The sequence below is a fragment of the Triticum urartu genome, chromosome 1A, assembly GCF_056163025.1.
Source record: "Triticum urartu cultivar PI428250 chromosome 1A, HENAU_Tu73, whole genome shotgun sequence".
NCBI classification, from domain to species: Eukaryota; Viridiplantae; Streptophyta; class Magnoliopsida; order Poales; family Poaceae; genus Triticum; species Triticum urartu.
This window is the reverse complement of record NC_141873.1, coordinates 497,325,193-497,342,857: the sequence shown is the minus strand read 5'-3', so window position 1 is coordinate 497,342,857 and position 17,665 is coordinate 497,325,193.

The following is a 17,665-nucleotide window of genomic DNA, read 5'->3' as shown; positions in this document are numbered from 1 at the left end:
GAGATCAAGCTCCTATTAGAACAAATAAGATTCAGCTATTTCACATAATCGTCCTCTTGGTACAACCTCCCTCCTTTGGATGGTGCCACTGCTCTATTGTTCTTGGTGGAAGGCTTCTGTTGCCAGAACTCAGGGATTTCCACTTGGATGGCAGCAACACCATAACCAGTGACCAGGAGGGGTCCCAGCTAGCTATCGGTACACCCCACTAGAGCGAGACCAAGTCTCGTTGATGAATTTTTTATAGCTGTCAGGGAGGCTTTGCTTGACACAAATTTCCAACTCTTAGTGTGTTGTATGCACATAAAAGGCTCTTGCTAGTGGGATCCCTATGGAAATGGAACTTACTACTGATCCTTGCTTCCTATAAATTGGTCGAAAGCCCTACGATTAGAAGCAATCTGGCCATCCAATCTGGCATGAAAGCCATGTGGTTGGTAGGTTGGTTTTCTTTTTGATCGCCTTCTTTTCAGTAACTACTTGCGTTTATCACGCCAGCCATACGGAATATGTTTTGTTTCCTAAACTAGCTTCCACAAATGACGTGACGTAGTGGCAGAGCTTAGTGGAGGCCAACCTGAGCGATCACCCCCAAGCCCACGAGATTTGTTCAGATTATCCTAAAAAAAGTGGCCCGTCGAATCACTGAAATCAAGCCCATGCATGGTGTTGGTTTCCCTAGCCAATTGCCCCCCCCCCCAAATATGTTGCGCAAACTCCGCCACTAGCATGATGCATAATTTCTTGCGGAAATAAATTTGATAAATTGTAATTAAGGATCATAACTAAATCCATCAATTAAATATGATCTGTTAAAACATATGTCTTCATATATACCACATAAACATGTTTTTAAGCTGACCACATAATCATCCCTATTAATGCATGGAAAAGTAACCTTTTTAATGTGCCCAAAAATTGTTTGCATGATAATGAACACCTTTTTCTATTCTATGGCCACAATAGAAGTGTGTTAAGAAGCATCATTTTCCACTAGTTTTTATTTTACGAATGTGTATCTTACATATTTTGTCTAATGTTAGTATAGTCAAATGGTGCAGCCCAGGTGTGTGTGGTTAGTTGAATTGGGACTTGAGTACACCAACATATGTGGTCAGTTGAATTTACAGTCGATGCACCCTACCGTGGAACCCAATAGTGGTATCAGAGCCTCTGCTATAGGATTTGGATTCAGATCATATGCATATTAGATATGTGGAGGCGATAGATGAGATCTGTTGTCGTTGATAAGATTGGCTGTGTGCACGGTTGATGAGATCAACTACACATGGGGATCGATGTGGTTATGTTTTCTGATGATCACAACCGATGAGGTCGTGACACAACCTACCCCTACCAGTCGGTATCCGCCATCGGGGTTAACAGTGAAATGATATGTGATTTCCGAAAACGTCGGGCGCTGCCCGCACCCATGAGGGGCACTGCTCCTTCGAACCCCGCCTGCTAACCGGCTAGCGGGACCGCCGTGTGCGTAGCGCCTTGTATTTCATACACGATCACTCAAAACTGGTAGAATGCGATTCTATGCATAACTTTATTTTGCAAGGTTTGATGTGAATAGTATGGCTCATGTGTATGTGATGCATGGTGTAAATTATACATGGCCTGCGTGTCATTTTGGTCAGCCGGCAGGAGCCAAAGTGCTGTCATTTTATTGTATAACGACCTGCATGTCGACTTATGACTCTATGTAAAATTCATTACTAGTTGTAGTATTTGGATAACAAAGATCAAGTTGGCGGCTTGGCGGCCCGGCGTGACAAACAAGATGGAGTTTCTAGATGGTTATCGGAGTTGGAGCCGACCTGGAAGGACATCCATGAAGGAGCCATACTATTTCAAAATATATGTTTTACTTGTGATTGTTATGCTTATTTGTTTCTATGCATGTTAGAATGGTAGAAAGATCCCTCATGAATATCAAGTAAATTGCCATTCCCGATGTTTCACCTTCGCACGTCAAGTTCGTCTAGTAGTGGGCTCATAAAATTGGGGTGCAACTAGATGTCCTTGAACTGAAGGGTTCGTGTCGGACACGGACATGCAGTGCATTAGGTTAACTTGACAAGGCTATCAAAACGGTTTTTGGCCTTGTGGAAAAAGAGGTCGGGAGCCGGGGTATGAGATACCTACCCGACCAACAGGAGTCGTATAGAGATACGATTAGTAAGGAGTTGCTTACCGGATAGGCATGTTGTCTAGCAGTGATGCTAAAGCTCACTAGTCACATATGCTAGTCAGATCCTGAATCACTGAGAGCTTGCGGAGGGATGCTGACTTCAGTGGGAGTATTTCTTTTTAAGGCTAGAATTACTCTACATAAACACATTGCTTAGTGATTGCATATTTTTCTGTTGTAGATCAATGGCACCACCTGCTCAACCCAACTTTGCATTGAAATCAATTCTGGAAAAGGATAAACTGAATGAAACAAACTTTACCACCTGGTATAGAAATTTGAGAATTGTTCTCAAGCATGATAAAAAGTAACATGTTCTAGAGGATCTGCTTCCAGAGGAACCTGCCGATAATGCTAGTACCACAACCAAGAATGCCTACCAGAAATTCGTTGATGAATCAAACGAGATCAGCTGCCTCATGTTGGCTCGTATGGAGCCCGATTTGTAGCAGCATTTTGAAGACGTTGGGGCTTTTGATATGATCGAGAGTCTCAAGAGCATGTTTCAGGTGCAGGCTAGGACCGAAAGGTTCAACGTCTGGCGGTCCTTGATGGATTGTAAGCTGAAGGAAGGTGATCCACTAAGCCTGCATGTGATCAAGATGATCGGATATGTGCAAGCTTTGGATTAGTTGGGCTTCCTGCTCTTGGATGAGCTGGCTATTGACGCAGTTCTGGGTTCTCTTCCTCCCAGCTATGGGACGTTCATCTCGAACTATCATATGCATGGCATGGATAAGAAGCTCACTGAATTGCATGGGATGCTCAAAGTGGTAGAGTAGGATATTAAGAAAGGCACGCATCAAGTGTTGATGGTGCAGAAATCGGCTAAGTTCAAGAAGAGTTGGTCCAAGAAAAAGGCTAAGGCAAAGGGCACGGAGACGGTAACCTTCGCCGCTGCACCGAAGTATGGACCGGACTCAGAGACCATTTTCTATCATTGCAAGGAAACTGGTCACTAGAAGAGGAACTGTAGCATGTGGCTTGCAGAGCATGGCAAGAAGGCTGGGAATGCTGCTTCAGGCAAAGGTACACTTGTTGCATATGTTATAGACATTTACCTTGCTGACATACCTAGCAGATCTTGGGTATTTGATACCGGATCGGTTGTTCACATTTGCAACTCCATGCAGGGGCTGGTAAGAACTAGGCATGTGGCACAAGGGGAGATTGACATCAGGGTTGGCAACAAAGCAAGAGTTGCTGCGTTGGAGGTCGGCACGATGCAGCTCCAACTTCCTTCTGGATTTATTTTGGAATTGAATAATTGTTATTACATTCCTGCACTTAGTTGGAACATTATTTCTGCCTCATGCTTGATGAGTCAGGGTTATGAATTCAATTTAAAGGACAATGGTTGTTCGATTTATTTGAATGGTATGTTCCACGGCTATGCAACCATTGTTGATGGGTTATTTATATTGAATCTAGAACAGGAACCGGTCTATAACGTGAATGTCAAGAGACATAAGCCTAATGAGATAAATCCGGCATTCTTCTGGCATTGCCGGCTTGGACACATTAGTCTGAAACGCATGAAGAAGCTCCATGATTATGGACTCCTAACTTCGTCCGACTTTGGGTCGTTAGAGACATGTGAATCATGCTTGCTTGGCAAGATGACTAAGTCTCCTCTTGCAAAGAGTTGCGGGAGGGCGTCCGAGCTATTGGAACTTATACATAGTGATGTGTGTGGTCCAATGAGCACAACTGCCAGAGGTGGCTATCAGTACTTGAAAGTGCAACTATCCCTGGGTGGTTTTGGTAATTCCTAACAACAAATAGCTCATTGAGCTAACATTATTCCAAGATTAATATTTCAGGAAAAGCTCAATAAATGGCATGGCATGGATGAGGAAAGTGGATCCCTCAAAATTCTAAGGACAAAAAGTTTGGCTCAAGCTTGAAGCTCAAGACTCTCCATTTTATATTTTAGTGATCCAAGATCACATTGAGTCTATAGGAAAAGCCAATACTATCAAGGAGGGATGAGGTGTTGCTTAATGGCTTGCTTGCTCAAAGTGCTTAGTGATATGCTCCAAAATCCTCAACTACTTTCCCACATCCACATATGACCTAAACCAAAAGTCAAACTCGGCCCACCGATTCTTTCTATCCGGCGCCATCGAGTTTCAAATGTCATAGCCACTGCCACAAACCCTAGGCAAATCGGTCTCCCTGGTAGGGATCTCGGTCTCACCGAGATGGGATTGTAATCTCTTTGTTTCCCTTCGTAACGTTTTGGTCTTACCGAGATGAGCGATCGGTACCACCGAGATTGCAATGTAAACTCTCTGTTTCCCTTTTGTAATATTTCGGTCTCACCGAGATGAGCGAATCGCTCCCACCGAGTTTACCTGACCAACTCTCTGGTTAGCTTATTACCAAAATCGGTCCCATCAAGTTTGTGTAATCGGTCACACCGAGATTACGTTATGCCCTAACCCTAACCATATCGGTCCTACCGAGTTGCATCTCAGTCCCACCGAAAATCCTAACGGTCACTAGGTTTGCGAAATCGGTCCGACCGAGTTTAACCATTCGGTCCCACCGAGTTTGGCAAATTGTGTGTAACGGTTAGATTCGGTCTGGAGGCTATATATACCCCTCCACCCACTCTTCATCATGGAGAGAGCCATCAGAACATACCTACACTTCCAATACACATTTTCTGAGAGAGAACCACCTACACTTGTGTTGAGGTCAAGATATTCCATTCCAACCATATGAATCTTGATCTCTAGCCTTCCCCAAGTTGCTTTCCACTCAAATCTTCTTTCCACCAAATCCAAATCCTGTGAGAGAGAGTTGAGTGTTGGGGAGACTATCATTTGAAGCACAAGAGCAAGGAGTTCATCATCAACACACCATTTGTTACTTCTTGGAGAGTGGTGTCTCCTAGATTGGCTAGGTGTCACTTGGGATCCTCCGACAAGATTGTGGAGTTGAACCAAGGAGTTTGTAAGGGCAAGGAGATCGCCTACTTCATGAAGATCTACCGCTAGTGAGGCAAGTCCTTCGTGGGCGACAGCCATGATGGAATAGACAAGGTTGCTTCTTCGTGGACCCTTCGTGGGTGGAGCCCTCCGTGGACTCGCGCAACCGTTACCCTCCGTGGGTTGAAGTCTCCATCAACGTGGATGTACGATAGCACCACCTATCGGAACCACGACAAAAACATCCGTGTCTCCAATTGCGTTTGAATCCTCCAAACCCTTCCCTTTACATTCTTGCAAGTTACATGCTTTACTTTCCGCTGCTCATATACTCTTTTGCATGCTTGCTTGAATTGTGTGGAGATTGCTTGACTTGTGCTAAGATAGCTAAAATCTGCCAAGAACTAAAATTGGGAAAAGGCTAGATTTTTATTTGGTCAAGTAATCTAATCACCTCCCCTCTAGACATACTTTCGATCCTACAAGTGGTATCAGAGCTTTGGTCTCCATTTGCTTTGATTTCCATAGCTTTTGGCGGTCATAGCCTTGGTTTCACAACCTAGGAGAGTATAGCGTCTAGCGAGGGAAATTATCACCATAGAGGTCCTTACTTTAATGGTACTAATTTTGCTAGTTGGAAGCATAAGATGAAAATGCATATTCTTGGACATAACCCCGCCGTTTGGGCTATTGTGTGTATTGGCTTGCAAGGTGAATTCTTTGACGGGAAAGAACCGAACCGTGAAGCCACCGCGGAAGAGTTGAAAATGCTGCAATACAACGCTCAAGCTTGTGATATCCTCTTCAACAGATTGTGCCCCGAAGAATTCAACAAAATCAGCCGTCTTGAGAATGCAAAGGAAATTTGGGATACTTTGATTGATATGCACGAAGGTACCGACTTCGTCAAGGAATCCAAATTGGATGTGCTTCAAAGTCAACTTGACAAGTTCAAAATGAAGGATGGTGAAGGTGTTGCTGAAATGTACTCTAGGCTTGCTCTTATCACAAATGAGATTGCCGGCTTAGGGAGTGAAGAGATGACCGATAGATTCATCATCAAGAAGATCCTAAGAGCCTTGGATGGAAAATATGATACCATGTGCACATTGATCCAAATGATGCCCAATTACAAAGATCTCAAGCCAACGGAAGTCATCGGAAGAATTGTTGCTCATGAGATGTCACTCAAGGATAAAGAGGAACTTCACAACAAATCAAGTGGTGCTTACAAAGCCTCATGTGAAGCCCCCACATCATCGAGTGAGAAACAAACCTTCAATGAAGAATTGAGCTTAATGGTGAAGAACTTCAACAAGTTCTACAAGAGTAGAAGCAAAGAGAGAAGCTACAAGTCAAGGTCCTACAATGACAAAAGATCTTCTAGTCGAGAGCGAAACTGCTACAATTGTGGAAGGCCCGGACACTATTCCAATGAGTGTACGACCCCCTACAAGAGAAGAGAAGATTCTCCCAAGAGAAGAAGTAGAAGAGAAGAATCACCATCTAGAGAAAGAAGGAGTAGAGATGATCGTTATGAACGAAGACCCTCACGGAGAAGCAAGGATTCGGAAAGAAAGGAGAAGTCATCAAGGAGCTACACAAAGGAAGACATCAAGCTCATGTTGGTGAATGGGTATCCGGCTCCGACTCCGACAACCACTCCGAGAGAAGCTATCACTCCGACTCCGAATATACTCAAGATGAAGGTGTTGCCGGTCTAGCACTTGTGACAACCAACTCCTACGACATACTTGACTCACCAAATGAAGGAGTTGGAACATGCTTCATGGCTAAAGTCCCAAAGGTATCACACCCCGAGTATGTTGATTTCAATAGTGATGAAGATGACTTGTTAGGTGATGATGATTTACTTGTTGACAACACTAGTGATGAATACTGTGATGAAACGTCGATTAATCATGCTAATCAAGATAAAACGAATGACAATGATAAGGAGAAGATTGAGTCTCTAACTAAAGAACTAAACACTCTTAAGCTAGCTCATGAAACTATCTTAGGAGATCATCGAGAACTTTTAAGGACTCATGAGAAATTACGCTCTGAAAAGCTCAACCTTCAGCAAGAGCATGAGTTCTTAAAAGCAATCAATGATGATCTTCGCAAGAAAAGTTCTTCTTACATTGCCAAGCGTTTACTCTTATCCACTTACATGCCTCAAGTCAAGTCCAGTAACAAGAACAAGAAAGATTCTTCCTCTAGTAGTAACAATAATCATGCTAAATCCAATATTGTTGCTTCTAGTAGTTCTCTTGATTCCACTAATGATTCTCTTAGCCAAGTTACACTTGAGCAAGAAAATAGCTTATTGAAGGGAATTATAGAGAAAGGTGTTTACAAGAGCCTTGCCGGAAGTAAGCAATTCGAGGAAATTGTACGCAAGCAAGGAAGGCACCGGAAGAATCAAGGTGTTGGTTTTGAACGAAAGTTCAATGCCAATGGAGTTGAGTGGGAAGAAGATCAATACCCGAAGACGAAGTTTGTTCCTCAACAAGAGAAGTATGATCCTACTTATTTCAAAGGGACACAAGCTCAATATGATCTTCCACCACAAGACCACAAGCAAAAAGGCAAGGACAAGCTTCAAGAGGAAATTGATGCATTTGAAGAAGCTCCTAAGGCCTTGGTCAAGTGGGATCCCAAGACTACTTCAAGTTCCACTTCATCAAGTACAACTACAACACTGAGGATTCTCATCAAGATGGTGTGGATCCCGAAGAAGAACTAGAGAGTTCTTGAGGGTGACTCCGCCAACATACTTCACTCTTATCATCTTGGCAAGAACAAGTGCAATAAACTTCCACATCTTGCACTAGTTCAAGGAGTCACAAACCCTCTTGTTGGTAAGACAAGGGACAAGGTAACCTGAAAGCTTTCATAGACATCATCTTGTGTGTGCATCACTCTATGTCTATGGATATCCTTGTTTGTTCCTTGTGGGACTAAACCGTGTAGGTATTGAAAGTGCAACTCACTCCAATGGATAGCTCCAAATGATCTACATCAACATTGAGCATCCACATCTTCAACATCTACATGAAGTCATCATCGACAAAACCCAAGGTTAGTTCATCCCTCTTAGGGGGGATCTCACATCTAGGGGGAGCTTTACTCTAAGAATTGAGCTAAAGCAACTCTAATGGTGTGAACACAACAATGCTTTATGTAAAAGTGGTAACCCCACTTGTGCTTAAACGATGAGTATGACCTATGATCAAATGTTCTCATTTGACTCCTAAGTCAATATACTCATATATAGATGACCTAGTCATCACAATTTGTTTGATAGATGCTAGAATTGGTTGTGCATGCTTTGCCACATATTTCAATTGCCATTTTATTGTGTGAGCATGTTGATTGCATATTTCACTCATTCGAGGACATCCACTTGTTGTTTTGATTGACTGTTTTTCTTTTCTTTTGCCAAGTGGATGGACAAGAATGCCTAAGAACCCTCTCTAGCTATCTATGCTTTTCTCGTCTCAAACTCTATTCATGCTACATCACAAAATTTGATCAAGTCAGATTCGAACCACTCTATGTGAGGAGCACTCGGAGTCCCCGATTCGTCATAGACTTAAACTTCCAAAACTTCTTTGTGCTTTTCGGTCTGACCGATTCCTCCATTTCGGTCATACCGAGATCACTAAGTCGATCTAGGTTTTCAATCTCGGTGCAACCGATTTGAACCTTTCGGTCACACCGAGTTTCAGTAACTGCTTGCAGTTATGAATCTCGGTGCCACCGAGTTGTTCCACTCGGTCACACCGACAGGGTCGGGCTATATATACTCACGGGCAAAATTTTGAAAATTTCTCCGAAACCCCTTCGCCCGCGCATAGCTCGCTCTGCCTCCCGGGTCTCCGGATCGTCCTCCTCGTCGCCAGCCGCCTCCTGTCGCTGGTCTCCGCTGCCGTCAACGGAATTCTTCCCCGCCGTTGCCGCCGTAGCGAGTTCATCGCCGAACTAGGGTATGGACTCGATCACAGTGCTATCCCTGTCCAATTCCTAGCACATTGTGTTCATTATGATTCTTACCACGATTGAAACGCTTCTATCCAGTCAAAACACTCCGTAGGTTAGAGTTGAATTGAAAATTTAGGGTTAGGTTTCCGCCGAAACCATCTCGGACCATCCGAGTTGTGGAACTCGGTACCACCGATTCAGCTCAGGCCATTGCACATGTAATTTTTGGTTTGACCGAGAATTGCAAATCGGTGTGACCGAGTTCAGGACTTTGTGGAACCCCAGCAGTCTCGGTGCCACCGAACTGTGACTCGGTCTGACCGAGTTCACTAGTTTAGGTTCCAACAGCTGCTTCGGTATCACCGAGTTTACAAATCGGTTGATCCGAAATGCTTTCTGTGGAAAACTAAAACTGAGTTTTTGACTCATTCTTTTGCAAAAACCTCTGCATTTTGTGATGCTCATCCACTCTATCTCATCTATATCTATTCACAGGGTCTGCTGTCAGTGTTTGCAATATGTCTGATCAGAGTGACAGCCAGAACAGGTCAGAGGAGTAGGTTCACTTGAGTGAGGACACTAGTCCCTCTAGCAGTTCAGATGATGGTAGCAGGAGCACTCCCAGCAACTTGCCCAAAGCTGCCACCAGAACAAGGAAGAAGAAAACTTCAGAATCTGAGGATGAAGACTATGTGGCAGTTGAGGATGAGGCCACTTCCAGGAAGAAAGTGGTTAAGAAGGAATATAGCACTGCTGCTGCCACCAAGCTAGGCATGAAGCAAAAGGTTCCTGCAAACAGAATTCCAATGTCTAAGGCCAGAGCATCTACTCAAGTCCCTTTGGGATCTGAACCCAAAGAGGCTGCTGCAGAAGGGAAGAAGAGGAAGGAGAGGATCAAAAAGACCACTGCTAGATTGCTTGGGAGATCCTCAATCATGAGAGATTCTGAAGAGGAAGAGGAAGAAGAGGTTGCTGCACCAGCACCTAAGGCCCAGAAGCTTATGGGTGATGCTATCAGGACAGGGGCTGCTTCATCAAAGCCCAAAGAAGCACCCAAAGCAGCCTCCAAGCCCAAGAGTGCACCTAAGAGGAATGCCAGGAGTATACCAGCTGCTGAGAAGAACAAGGCCCCAGTGCCTGAAGTTGCTGCTGATGAAGATGATGAAGGACAAGTCCTGAGGAAGCTCAAACCCAAGATTCCAGACCACAATGATGCTCATCCTGTGGCTGAGAACATGAAGATCAGGAGAGACTTAGGACTGAGGAAATGGAGAGAGACAGACCCATATGCTACAAGAATAAGAACTGCTGTTGATTACAGGTTCCACACAAAGGAACAACAAGATTTCTATGAGACAGTGCTGCTGGACAAGAAGCCTATAGTGTGTGAAATGAGGTGGGTCAACTGGAAGTATATCAAGGAAAATGAGGAACGCTATCCTGGTGTGTTTGATAGCTTCAGTGCTTGTGGAGTTGCAGACTTTGTTGGGCAGAAGCTCACAAAGTGGAATGAGGAGCTCATTATGCAATTCTACTCCACAGCACATTTCTATCCAGATGGCAGAATAGTTTGGATGTCTGAAGGAACGAGATACCAATCAACTATTGAGGAATGGGCCAATCTGATCAATGCTCCTAAGGAAGAAGAAGATGACTTGGATGTCTATGCCAAGAAGAAGATGGATCACAACTCTATGGCAAACATGTACAAGGAGATTCCTGAAGATGATCTTGAGACTCACCAGTTTGGGTCAGTAAAACACTTGCTGTTAGGGCTGCCTACAATCAATTGGATCCTTAGGCACACTCTCTTTCCCAAGTATGATGATCACAGAATGATCATAGGCCATGCAATTAACTTGCTACATATATTTGATGTGCCACAGAAGTTCAAGGTCATGAGCCTTATAGTTGAGACTATCAAGAGGAATGCAGCAGACCAGAAAAGAAGTTGTGGATATGCCCCACAAATCCAGGAGTTGATAAACTCAAAGATGGGCACAGGCACATACCTGTTGGATAAGGAACACTTGCCTATCTACCCAGACTTCGAGGACAATCAAGTCGTGATGAATGAGAATGAACCATCATCAGTACAAGCTCAAGAGAAGAAGGAGAAAGCAAACAAAGAGAAGGCTGCCAAGATGCCAACTCAAGAGGAGGCATCTGAGTACTTTTTGAAAAGCAAGCAGGACCAACTTGGTTATTTGATAGCATCAACTCAGAGGATTGAGAAGGGGTTAGCCACCCTAACTCAAAACCAGGAGAGCCTGGAAAGAATCATGGAACAAAAATTCTATGATTTAGATGTCAAAGTAACTGAGATTCAGTCTGTTGTGGAGCAACTTTAAGATGATATACAGGAGAGGAAGGTCAAGACAACCACTGATGCATTTGCCAGAGTGCCTAGAGCTCAGAGGTCAACTGCAGTACCAGTACCAGACACCAGAGCCACTTCATCTGCACCAGCTACAGCTTCAGTGCCACCAACTCCAGCACCTACCCCAGCAGCTCCATCTACTTCGACTGAAGCCTTCGTTCTTGGAGTTCTCCGGACACCACCACCTGAAGACCAAGCCTGAGAGACGTTTTAGTGCTATGCATTTTCTATGAACTTTTTGGTAACTTGTTGCCAAAGGGGGAGAAAAATGTATAGACCATAGGCTTCGAGAGAGAGAGAGTTTGCTTTTGTTCTCTCTTGTCTTCTTGGTTGAACTTTTGTTGCTTTTGATTGCTTGAGATACTATGCTATTATCTGTGAGACATTGATGATCATGTGGTTGATCATAAGCTACACTTATGCTTGTTAGATGATATTATCTTACTTATCCTTATATGATCATTCACTTTGCTTGGTGATGAGTGCATGTATTTAATTCTTATCATTTTGAGCGCTCCACCAAGATGTATGTGACATGTAAGAGTAACCCATGATCCTAACTCATTGTGCATTTGCAGTCCAAAGCAAATCTTAAGATATGCACAAATTTAGGGGGAGCTCTTGCTTTTCACATACTTCTCAAAGCGACAATATCTTTAACTCTTATTATCATTTATCAAAGTTTTGATCTATATGTTGTCATCAATTACCAAAAAGGGGGAGATTGAAAGTGCAACTATCCCTAGGTGGTTTTGGTAATTCCTAACAACATATAGCTCATTGAGCTAACATTATTCCAATATTAATATTTCAGGAAAAGCTAAATGAATGGCATGGCATAGATGAGGAAAGTGGATCCCCCAAAACTCTAAGGACAAAAAGTTTGGCTCAAGCTTGAAGCTCAAGACTCTACATTTTATATTTTAGTGATCCAAGATCACATTGAGTCTATAGGAAAAGCCAATACTATCAAGGAGGGATGAGGTGTTGCTTAATGGCTTGCTTGCTCAAAGTGCTTAGTGATATGCTCCAAAATCCTCAACTACTTTCCCACATCCACATATGACCTAAACCAAAAGTCAAACTCGGCCCCACCGATTCTTTCTATCCGACGCCACCGAGTTTCAAATGTCATAGCCACTGCCACAAACCCTAGGCAAATCGGTCTCACCAATAGGGATCTCGGTCTCACCAAGATGGGATTGTAATCTCTCTGTTTCCCTTCGTAACGTTTCAGTCTTACCGAGATGAGCGATCGGTCCCACCGAGATTGCAATGTAAACTCTCTGTTTCCCTTTTGTAACATTTCGGTCTCACCGAGATGAGCGAATCGGTCCCACCTAGTTTACCTGACCAACTCTCTGGTTAGCTTATTACCAAAATCGGTCCCACCGAGTTTGTGTAATCGGTCACACCGAGATTACATTATGCCCTAACCCTAACCATATCGGTCCTACCGAGTTGCATCTCAGTCCCACCAAAAATCCTAACGGTCACTAGGTTTGCTGAATCGGTCCGACCGAGTTTAACCATTCGGTCCCACCGAGTTTGGCAAATTGTGTGTAACGGTTAGATTCTGTGTGGAGGGTATATATACCCCTCCACCCACTCTTCATTCGTGGAGAGAGCCATCAGAACATACCTACACTTCCAATACACATTTTCTGAGAGAGAACCACCTACACTTGTGTTGAGATCAAGATATTCCACTCCAACCATATGAATCTTGATCTCTAGCTTTCCCCAAGTTGCTTTCCACTCAAATATTCTTTCCACCAAATCCAAATCCTATGAGAGAGAGAGTTGAGTGTTGAGGAGACTATCATTTGAAGCACAAGAGCAAGGAGTTCATCATCAACACACCATTTGTTACTTCTTGGAGAGTGGCGTCTCCTAGATTGGCTAGGTGTCACTTGGGAGCCTCCGACAAGATTGTGGAGTTGAACCAAGGAGTTTGTAGGGGCAAGGAGATCGCCTACTTCGTGAAGATCTACCGCTAGTGAGGCAAGTCCTTCGTGGGCGACGGCCATGATGGAATAGACAAGGTTGCTTCTTCGTGGACCCTTCGTGGGTGGAGCCCTCCATGGACTCGCGCAACCGCTACCCTCCGTGGGTTGAAGTATGCATCAACGTGGATGTATGATAGCACCACCTATCGGAACCACGACAAAAACATCCGTGTCTCCAATTGCGTTTGAATCCTCCAAATCCTTCCCTTTACATTCTTGCAAGTTGCATGCTTTACTTTCCGCTGCTCATATACTCTTTTGCATGCTTGCTTGAATTGTGTGGAGATTGCTTGACTTGTGCTAAGATAGCTAAAATCTGCCAAGAACTAAAATTGGGAAAAGGCTAGATTTTTATTTGGTCAAGTAGTCTAATCACCCCCCCTCTAGGCATACTTTCGATCCTACAGTACTTCGTGACTTTTACCGACGACTTGAGTAGATATGGATATATCTATTTGATGAGGCACAAGTAGGAAACTTTTGAAAAGTTTTTCAAAACGAGGTTGAGAATCAGCTCGGCAAGACTATAAAACTTCTACGATCTGATCGTGGAGAGAGCCAGGAGTTTGATGATCATCTGAAAACAGAGGTATAGTACCTCAGCTCACACCTCCGGGTACGCCACAGAGAAATGGTGTATCAGAACGGAGGAATCGTACCTTATTGGACATGGTTCGATCTATGATGAGCAAGTCGGATTTACCCTTGTCATTCTGGGGATACGCTCTAGAAACTGCAGCTTTCACACTTAAAAGGGTACCATCAAAATCCGTAGACAAGACACCACATGAGATGTGGACCGGGAAGAGTCCCGGTTTGTCTTTTCTAAAGATTTGGGGTTGTGAAGCATTTGTCAAGAAACTTATGTGAGACAAGTTTACACCCAAGTCGGATAAATGCATATTCGTGGGATATCCGAGGGAAACCTTGGGATATAGCTTCTACAACCGGGAAGAGAACAAAGTGTTTGTTGCTCGGAATGGGGTTTTCCTTGAGAAAGAGTTTCTCAGTCGGGAGGCTAGTGGGAGGATGGTCCAACTCGAAGAAATTCGAGGACCACTCGGGGACGGCTCGGCTGGTGATGAGATCATACCGGAGTCAGTGAGGGAACCCGTAGTGGAAGCGGCACCGGAACCACGAAGGTCGGAAAGATTGCACAGAGTGCGTGATGTATTGTTGCTAGAAGGTGACGAGCCGGCCACGTATGCGGAAGCGATGGTGAGCCCAGATTCCAAGGCATGGCTGGCGGCCATGAGATCCAAGTTAAAGTCCATGGATGAGAATCAAGTCTGGGACTTGGTTGATCCGCCGCCTGGCGTAACAGCCATTGGTTGCAAGTGGGTCTTTAAGAAGAAAACCAATGTGGATGGAAATGTTCAGATCCACAAAGCTCAGCTTGTCGCTAAGGGTTATGGACAAGTTCAAGGAATTGACTACGCTGAGACTTACTCGCCAGTAGCGATGGTGAAGTCGGTGAGGATCGTACTAGCTATAGCTGCATATTTCGATTACGAGATATGGCAGATGGATGTCCAGACGGCTTTCCTTCATGAAAGTTTAACCGAGGACGTGTATATGATATAGCCCGAGGGTTTTGTCGATCCGACTAGCACTAGTAAAGTATGCAAGCTCAAGAGATCCATTTATGGGGTTGAGGCAAGCATCTCGGAGTTGGAACATTCGTTTTGATGAGGTCGTCACTGGTCTCGGTTTCATCAAAAGCGATGAGGACGCTTGTTTATACAAGTAGTTAGCTCGATTGTGTTTTTGATCTTGTATGTGGATGACATACTACTGATTGGAAATGATGTTTCGACGCTGAACTCGGTCAAGGAATCATTGAATGGCAAGTTTTCAATGAAGGACCTTGGTGAGGCAGTTTACATTTTAGGCATCAAGATCTATAGAGATAGAACGAGGAGGCTGCTCGGCCTGAGCCAAAGCACGTACATAGATAAAGTGTTGAAGCGGTTCAACATGAGTGAGGCCAAGAAAGGGTTCTTGCCTGTCTCACATGGTATAAGGCTAAGCGAGACTCAGAGTCCTTCGACATCTGATGAGCGAAGCAGGATGAGTCAGATTCCGTATGCCTCGGCAATTGGATCCTTCATGTATGCCATGGTATGTACACGACCTGATGTTGCTTTTGCAATAAGCCTAACAAGTAGATACCAGGGCAACCCAGGTGAGAGTCACTAGCCAGTAAAGACTATTTTGAAGTACCTGAAAAGGACTAAAGAGATGTTCCTAGTTTATGGAGGTGAGGAAGAGCTCGTCGTAAGGGGTTACGCTGATGCTAGTTTCCAAACCGACAGAGATGATTGTCGATCACAGTCCGGATTCGTGTATGTCATGAATGGAGGAGCAGTGAGCTAGATGAGTTCCAAGCAAGATACGGTGGCTGATTCTACCACAGAAGCCGAATACATTGCGGCTTGTGAAGCTGCAAAGGAAGGTGTTTGGATCCGAAACTTTCTGGATGATCTTGGTATTTTCCCAGCCTCGGTAAAACCGTTGGACCTTTATTGTGATAATTCTGGTGCCACCGCACAAGCCAAGGAGCCGAGGAATCACCGCAAGGTCAGACACATAGATCGTAAATATCACCTGATACAAAAGATCGTAAAGAGTGGTGATGTAGAGTTATGCAAAATTCACATGGATGCAAATATTGCGGATCCGTTGACTAAGCCGCTTCCACAACCCAAGCATGAGGGGCACGTTAGAGCTATGGGCATTCAATGTCTATTTGATTGACTCTAGTGTAAGTGGGAGACTGTTGGAGATATGCTCTAGAGGCAATCATGTATGATGACATTTCCTATGTGTTTATGAATAAAGATAGTCCTTGGACATAATCAATGATGTGTATCAGCAAGTACGTGACTTGTTTGTGGGACTATGCATTGTATGATGACTATCCTAAAAATTCCCTTGTAGAAAGGGTTGTGTGGACGCGCAGCCAACTAGACTAGCATATGACACGGTCGATGGCTTGGTCTCACTAGCCATGGAGCATTGGATGCTAACCGGATAATATGGACTTGGAAGGATCTGGTCGGATTCGACATAGTCGGATCCGAGTCGAGATAAGGTCCGAGTCGGACAGACCCAACTATGAGACGCAACAATATGTCATCTGTGAGTCTCTAGTACAACATATGTTCTATGTCCTAAGACCTGAGCTGATGCATGTACTCGGGATGGTGACAAACTGGCTTTGGGCCGACCAAAAGCTACTCTGTAACTGGGTAGTTATAAAGGTAGGTTTCGGGTTTGTCCAGAACCATGCTGCGAGACGTGGTCGAGCAAGATGGGATTTGCCCCTCCGATCAGGAGAGATATACTCTGGGCCCCTCATGTGATCCGACCAGGATAACATGGCCATGCGACAATGATTATGAGATAATCCGGTTTGTGGTCGGCATCACTAGAATGAGAAAGAGGTCGGGCTAGCACAAGGATGACAGACTCGCCTTGAGCCCGACAACACATATCGTGTGGCAAAAGGAATGGAAGTATGATGTACAGGTTCGCCTAACCAGCTTCATAATTTATTTGGTGTTGGCATGCCTTGCTAGAGGCTGCTACCAACTGTGCAGTTCGGAGGTGATCCGAACTGCGACCAAGCCGGCTTGGACCTATGGGGTCGCGCTCTTAAGGGAAGGAACCTACGAGGTCGGATCCGAGGACACTGGTCGGATGTGATCCGAGCTGTATTCGTATTGTGGCCGAGTAGACTTATGGACTTTAGGGTCTGTGCGAGCCCAAGTGTTGAGCCTGCGACGAATGTCTATATAAAGTGGAGGTGCCGCACACTCACGCGATTGATCGCTTCGGTGTTATCACTAGGGTTTGCATGTGTTGCAAATATACACCTCCACTCGCCGCCGGTTGTGAGATCAGACCTAGCAGTCCGGCGCACGACGTTCCTCCTGCACGCGCGGATACCGTTAGAGGCGGTGCACTTGCGCTGCTCCGGCGAACCTGTACGTGGGAACCGACGACCGGCTGTTCGAGGGAGATCGGACAAGGAGGAGATGATCCATGCGGACGCGCTGCCCCAACTCTTCTTCCGCTGCACGGCACTGCACGTCTAGTGGTAACGAACTGTGATCCATCTCCCGTAGCATGTTCTTGGTTGTTCGGCACG